We start from the raw sequence: 8,436 nt of genomic DNA, 5'->3' as shown, positions 1-8,436 counted from the left end.
TTACCCAGAACCGCACAGCTTCATGGAAACTGAACAACTTGCTCTTCAATGTTGACTGGATAAACAATGAAATGAAGACAGAAATAAAGATGTTCTTCAAAGCCAACAAGAATGAAGACACAACATACCAGAATCTCTGGGACACATTTAAAGCAGTCTCTAGAGGAAAATATATAGCAATAAGTGCCCACATGAGAAGCAAGGAGAGATCAAAAATTGACACCCTATCGTCAAAATTGAAAGAGCTAGAGGAGCAAGATCAAAAAAACTCAAAGTCTAGCAGAAGACAAGAAATAGCTAAGATCAGAGCAGAACTGAAGTAGATAGAGACACAAAAAACCCTTCAAAAAAATCAATAAATCCAGGAGCTGGTTTTTTTGAAAAGATCAACAAAATAGACCACTAGCCAGATTAATAAAAAAGAAAAGAAAATTTTAATTTTTATTATTTTTTGAGAGAGAATCTCACTCTGTCACCCAGCCAAGAGCAGGTTGTTAAAAAGAGTCTGGCTTTCTTGGTTTCTCTCTTGCTTTCTCTCTTGCCATGTGATCTCTCTCTGGTGCACACTGGCTCCCTTTCTGCTTTCCACCTTGTGTTGAAGCACAATAAAGCCCCACCAAATGCAGGTGCCCAATCTTCGACATTCCTGCCACCAGAATCATGAGCCAAATGAACTTTTTTCTTTATTATTATTATTATTATTATTAATTATTTGGACAGGGTCTTGCTCTGTCACCCAGGCTGGAATGCAGTGGCACAATCGTGGCTCACTGCAGCCTTGACCTCCTGGGCTCAAGCAATCCTCCCACCTCAGCCTCTTGAGGTTAGAACCATAGGCATGCATCACCATGCCTGGCTAATTTTTTTAATTGTTTGTAGAGATGGGGTCTCCAAGTGCTACCCAGGCTGGTCTCAAACTCCTGGGCTCAAGGGATCCTCCCATCTTAGACTCACAGAGCGCCAAGATTACAGGTATGAGCCACCATGCCCTCCCATACATAAATGGTTTTTTTGTTTTTTGTTTTTTTGAGACAAGAGTTTCGCTCTTCTTGCCCAAGCTGGAGTGCAATGGTGTGATCTTGGCTTACTGCAACAGCGACCTCCCAAGTTCAAGCAATTCTCCTGCCACAGTCTCCTGAGTAGCTGGAATTACAGGTGCCTGCCACTATGCCTGGTTAATTCTTGTATTTTTATAGAGACAGGGTTTCACAATGTTGGCCAGGCCAGTCTCGAACTCCTGATCTCAGGTGATCATCCTGCCTCAGCCTCCCAAAGTGCTGGGATTATGGGCGTGAGCAACTGTGCCTGACCCAGACATAAATTTTTAATACCATTTTCTAACACAAGGAATCAGGGCTCTCTGAAGAAATGGCTGATACTGGGACTGGGACAGTGAATATATGACCCAGGATAACTGACATATCAGAAAAGAAGAAAGTACTTGAAAAATACAAAATATGTCAAAAGGAAAACAGGAACCAATGGAAAGAGCTCCCAATGGTCAAAGCAGAAATAAATTGAGCAACAAAATACTCCAGTGTTAAATAACCAAAGCTTAAAGTAGCTGTCTGTGCCCACATTTATACAAATAAATGTGTAAGCAAATAAACTTGAATAAAAATATCCTTTACAACAGAATTCAAAATAATTGATTCAGAAACTCAGCCATCGAGGAGGTGGAGCTAATATCCCACTCCTTAAATGGGGAAGAATACAAAAAATATGGACAAGTAACCTCACAGTAGAGAAACTTGGCAAACACTAGCTCAGCCAGGTGATCACAGTTAATATCACTGATGATAATTCACCTTGAGAGCATGAAGTGACAACAACAGCACTTCACCTCTGATCTGCTTCCTGCAAACCCACACCACCAGTCAACTTATCAGAAAAGCACCAGAAAAATAATAATGGGAGACCTTCTACAAAATGTCTGACCAATCCTCCTTAACACTGTCAAGGTCATTGGAAGAAGGAAAGTCTGAGAAACCATCACAGCCAAGAAGAGCCTAAGTAGTAGTGACAACTAATGTTATGTGAGATCCTGGATGGGAAAGATAGAACTCCTCCTCCCTGAAGGAGGGAAAGATAGAACTAAGGAAATCCAAATAAAATACGTGCCTCAGTTAATAATATCATGTCAATATTTGTTCATTCACTGTGACAAATGACGTGAGACATACTGATAGAAGGTGTTAATAAGAGAGGACACTGCGTTGCAGCTACGTGGGAAATCTGTGTTTTCTTTGCTATTTCTGTGTAAATCTAAAACTACTCTAAAAACATACTTTAAAAAGTGTTATATGTTTTCAAACACGTACTTATTTGTACTATTAATTACCAGTAATTGACCCTGTTAACTATTCCTGTCTTTTAATAACAGCATTTATGACACAAAAATTAAATCATACAGACTAATATATAATTCCAAATAAATGCCTCTTTACATATTTTATATTAAAGTAATAACATATCTGTACAAACTAACAATATATTTTTTCTGGTATTGTGGTTGTGTCTTGGGTTCACTCTCTAAAAAGGTGGGGCTCCTTTAGACAGCCAGAAAAATATTCATTTTAAAGACTCTATTTCAATTCATGTTGAACATTGTCAAAAGGATGACTGTAAAAAAAAAAAAGTTTCTTAGTATCCAAGATTTTTTTTAAAAAGAAAATGTTTCAATGGCAAATCGATTCCCTGTGACTGGATTACTTACTCCAAAATATCCCTACCTTTGTTTTCCATGTATGCTTTTTTATAATAATATAACTGCAATATTGGTCACCAGGAAAAAATATTCAAAGAAAGAAAGAATGTGAACAGAATTTGTAACCACAATAATTTAATGTTTCATTGTGATGCTTTCTAAAACAGAAAAGTTTAAGAATATTCAAAGTCAATTTCCTCAATGATACTTTGCAGAAAGTGATGAAATTAGAGAAACAAAAACTGCAGAATATTCTGAGTGATTTTAAATGTTGCTATGTTTTATGAAAAAAAAAGTTACCTTTTAGAGGATGACAGATAATTATTGGAATCCCAAACTCTGAAATGTTTCAAAATTTAGTTGAACTTGTAATTATAATGTTAATATAGCTAGTCATGAAGTTAATGATAAAAAGGATCTGTGCTTTAAGTAATAAAATATGCCATGAATGATTAATGCTCTTAGGAAAATACATTAGACTTTAATTGAGAGTGTCAGAATCAAAATATATTTGATCGTGTAATAAAAGTAGCCCATCGTGAACAAATGTATGTATCATATCATATAAATGTATCATATCATAAAGTATGTTCACATTAAATATACTGTCAAACCAATGGGAGAAAGCTGTATTGTCTTTGTTAAAAGGAAAGATTAATGGACACAGTCTATCTTGGGGAATTATTAAGTGAGAAACATGCAATGCCGACATAAGAATGTCCTCAACAGGGATGTAACAGTGAACAACTCTGGCAGGTATAGGAAAGGGTCGAAGACATCATATAGCCTCCCCAGGTTCTCAAGCTAAATCTGCACTTTGTTCAGCTCACAATCTTTACATATTTATACATTAGTATTTGGTATATGTTATTTCGTGTGGAGAGGTGTAAACAATATATTTAAACTTAACGTTTCTAGTTATCATGTGGCCTACTCTTAAATATATCCATACTGTTTCAACTACTTTAATGCCGTGAGACAAATGAGCTTTTAAAACACGAGTGAAAGTGTTTGTGACCCCGCAGCACCTGTGGGTCCCCAGCCACCACCCGCCCCACCCGTCCTGATGACACTGCTCAGTGTCACTCCTTTCTCAGCACCACGATCTCTCCCCAGAAACAAGCCCAGATCTGTAAGACAAGCTGCACTCAGCTGTCATGACACGTAGTCAACGTCAGGCAGAAGGGACACCATTTTACAATAGGCTGTGTAGATCATGACAGGGAAGTAAGGCCCATGGCAGTGCTCCCTCCTCAGCACTTGTGGCTGCTGACAGGAAGCATTTTCCTCCTTCTCTTGCCTCGTGACTGACTGTCCTGAACCACGGCCTCTCCTGGGCAGCGGGTCCTGAGGAAAAGGAGGCTCCTTCCTCAGGGTCGAAGCCCCAGGGCACAAGTGATGAATCCACTGTGGTTCCCGTGCACACTCCTGGTTTGGCAGGAGCTGGGCGCCCCCTGGTGGAAGCCCTGGGAAATCTCGGAAAATCAGTGTTCAGATTATCTCAGGCTGTGATTTTCGAAATTTCAACTGAAATTGAGCCCACCATCCCATGCGTTGATTGGAAGCAAGTTTTTTTGTTTTGTTTTTTTTGAAACAGAGTCTTGCTCTGTTTACCAGGCTGGAGTGCAGTGGCATGATCTCAGCTCACTGCAACCTCCACCTCCCAGGTTTAAGTGATCCTTCTGCCTCAGCCCCCTAGTAGCTGGGATTATAGGCACATGCAACCATTTCCTGCTAATTTTTGTATTTTTAGTAGAGATGAGGTTTTGCCATGTTGGCCAGACTGGTCTCAAAACCCCTGATCTCAGGTGATCCACCCACCTCGGCCTCCCAAAGTCCTGGGATTACAGGTGTGAACGGCCAGGCCTGGCCAGAACGGAGATTTTAAAAACTAAAAAAGATGTCCAGTAGGCAAAAGTCAGTTGCGTTTTTTCATATCAGCAATAACAAATGGACATAATTGGAACTTGAAATATTAAAATGCCATTTACAAGAGCACCCCTGAAGTTGAATCCATTAAGTATGAATGTAACAAAATGTATGCAAATATGCTTTCAGAAAACCATGAATCACAGTTGAGAGAAACCAAAAGAAATATAAATAAGTGAAGAGATGTTCCTTAACCCCAAACCTAACCCCCAAACCCAACCCTAACCCCTAACCCCAACCCTAACCCTAACACTAACCCCTAACCCTAACCCTACTCTGATTACCCTTATCTCTAAAGCTAACCTTATGGTAACCCTCAACCATAATTTCTAACTTTACTTTTACCCACTCTAATCCTAACCTTAATCTAAACCTACTCAAACATTTACTGTAACCCTAATCCTAAACCTCACTAAGCTTTCACCCTAACTCTTCACTGTAATCCTGACCTCTCAATCTAACCCTGGTTACTCATCTGATCTCTCCCTCTAATGTCTTACTATGCAGCTCCCAACCACCAACCTGAATCTCCTACTTGAAGCCCTTATGCCATAATCTTCAATTGTTAAACCCTGAACCCTTCAACCCATATCTCTTGATTTTATAATATCCTGACACACTGACTCTGTAAATACTAACTACAGTCTATACACAGTCTCATCCTGATCTATCCTACTCAGTGCTATGCCACTTCAAGGACTGATCTATAACCTCAGAAATATAGACTTAATAATCTTCAACAAAATAATAGTATATTAAAACCACAGCATTTTCAAGGGATCAAACACCATGAACACGATTTTTTATCCTAGCAAATCAACAGTGGTTCCACACACTAATGCCATTCATGTAACACAGTATTGTTGGAATGAATGGAAAACACCCCATAATTTTCTCAGCTATTACAGAAAGGGCTTTCAATAAAGCTGGAATTACAGCCATATGCCACCATGCCCAGCTAAATTTGTATTTTTAGTAGAGACAGATTTTCACCATGTTGGCCAGGCTAGACTCCAGTTCCTGACCTCAGGTGACCTGTCTGCCTTGGCCTCTAAAAGTGCTGGGATTACAGGTGTGAGCCACTAGGCCTGGCCAAAAAGTCCATTTTATACATATACACTAGCAATGAATAATCTGAAAACAAAATTATAAAAATTTCACTTTAAATAATACCAATGGCAATAATATGCTTGGGAATAAATGTAATCAAAGGGTAAGACTTAAAAGGGGGAAATTATAAGACACTGCTTAAGGAAATTAAAGCCCAAATAAATGTAAAAACATGTCATGTTCATGGATTTGAGGACCGTATTTGTTAAGTTTGCCAAACTACACAAAGCAATCTACAGATTCAATGTCATTCTTACGATAATCCCAAAGGCCTTGGGACAGAAATGCAAAAGGTGATCCTAATGTTTATATGGAATTTCAGGGAACCCTGAAAAGCCAAAACGATCCTGAAAAATAACTCCAAATCTGGAGGTTAGCCAGGTGCAGTGGTGGGCACCTGTAACCCCAGCTACTTGGGAGGCTGAGGCAAAAGAATTGCCTGAACCCAGGAGGCAGAGGTTGCAGTGAGCTGAGATCATGCCATTGCACTCCAGCCTGAATGACAGAGTGAGACGCTGTCTTAAAACATACACACACACACACACACACACACACACACACACCAAAAATATACAGATAGCAAATAATTACACAAAAGTATGTTCAACATCATGTCTCATTAGGAGAATGCAAATTAAAATAATGCTGAGATACCACTGCACACCTAGTAGAACTGTAAGACTCTAAGGAAAGCTCAACAATAACAACCGGAGGTTGAAGAACAATAGGTACTGTCATTCACTGTTAGCAGAATGCATTAATTGTACAGCCACTTTGGGAGATAGTGTGGCAGTTTTTCCCCAAAATAAACAAGTCTTACCTACAATCCAACAAATACACCCCTAAAATGTATATGTTTATACAGATGCTTTGTAAAATTATTTTCAAACAAAAACTAGCATAATCAACTTGAAGTACAACAGTGCAATGGAATACCATTCAGCAACAAAAAGGAATGAACTTTCAACCCATGAAAATAAATGAATGAATCTTGCAAGTATGTTGCTAAGTGAAGGGTGGCAGCATGAAGATGCTATACATTATATGACTCCATTCATGAGACATTCTGGAAAAGGCACAACTACAGAGATGATAATCAGATGAGTAACTGGGGTGGGGATTTGAAGTATTCTGGTACTTTGGTGGTGGATATCTGACATTACGTATATATTTAAATCCACAGAATTTTAAAGCACAAAGAACAAATCACAATCTACACAAATTAAATTATTTAGGTTATGGACGTATCTAAGGACAAAATACAGAGTGCAACTAAGAATCTAATTGTATTACCAATGTATGTTGCAAATGGTGTGCCAAAGGTACAGACCTAAGTCACTTTGGAAATGAGTAGAATTCACAGACTAAAAGCAAAATGTTCTATACACAAACAGTGGACTCTATTTCAGAAAGTTATTTCCCATAGGGATAACAGTTAATTTTGAAACCACTATATCTGTAAAAAGAAAAATAACCATGATTTTCCCCTATACTCTCAACACTTCACTTCTGACAGCAAATTGGGGTGGGTGATGTTTCCCACACCAACCAATTTTCCAACTTTCTGGACAACAATTGGGTGTCCTATAATTCAATTATGACATTAATTACTGAAGTTTCTACAGACCCTACAGGTTAAGGGCTTAGTAACACCAGACTGTCCCCAACTTCAGATGCCAATCAAAAGTAGTGAATCCCTAGTTTACCCAAACTTCTATGACTTGGCTAGAAACTATGCACTCCTACACCCCCTCCTCAGGTTTGATAATTTGCTATAATAGCTTGTGGAACTCAGGGAAACACTTACTTATGTTTACTAGTTAGTATGGTCTCAATGTGTGTATACCCTCCAAATTCCTATGTTGAAACATAATCCCCAAAGGGATGGTATTCAGAGGTAACTGAGGGGTGATTGGATCATGAGGGTGCTGCCCTCATGAATGAAACCAGCACCCTTATCAAATAATCTAGGAGCCTTTTTCCCCCAATCCTGCCATGTCAGGACATGGCTAGAAGGCACTATCTATGAAAGATGAGCCCTCACTAGACATCAAATCTGTCAGAGTTGATCTGGGACTTTCCAGATTCCATATTTTAGGAATTTATATGAAAGCTTCATCATGTAGACATGATCAACTATTAACTCAATCTCCAGTCCCTTCATACCCTCAAAGGATTTCATGTGAAGCTAAAAGTTACAAGCTTCTTATCAGGGCTTGGTCTTTCTGGTGATCATCCCCCATCCTGAAACCATCCAGGAACCCACAGAGGGTCCTTACAGAAGACATTCATATCACTCAGGAGATTCCAAGGAATTTAAGAACTCCGCGTCAGGAACCAGGGCCAAAGACCAAACGATAGAACACAAGATGTTCCTAGCACCCCTATTTTTCAGGAAACTATAAACGTTTTAGGAGCTCTGTACTATGAACTGGAGACAGAAACCAAATATATTTCTCCTTAAATCCCAATCTGGAATCTGGATCAACAATGAATTCCTCGTTCCCAATGGAACAAGGGATGAAATAAATGGCAGATAGTGACAGCCAGTTTCCTCACTGTTAGAGTGAGAAGTTACAGATAAGAAACGGGGGAAACCTGGAATGATCTCTGTGATAATGGATCAGAATATATACATATAAGTAGGTATAAACTCAAATTTAACTTTATATATATATATATATATATAT

This window comes from Cebus imitator, unplaced genomic scaffold (assembly GCF_001604975.1).
Source record: "Cebus imitator isolate Cc_AM_T3 unplaced genomic scaffold, Cebus_imitator-1.0 Scaffold703, whole genome shotgun sequence".
NCBI classification, from domain to species: Eukaryota; Metazoa; Chordata; class Mammalia; order Primates; family Cebidae; genus Cebus; species Cebus imitator.
The sequence above is the reverse complement of the archived record's forward strand: the minus strand, read 5'-3'. Positions refer to the sequence as shown.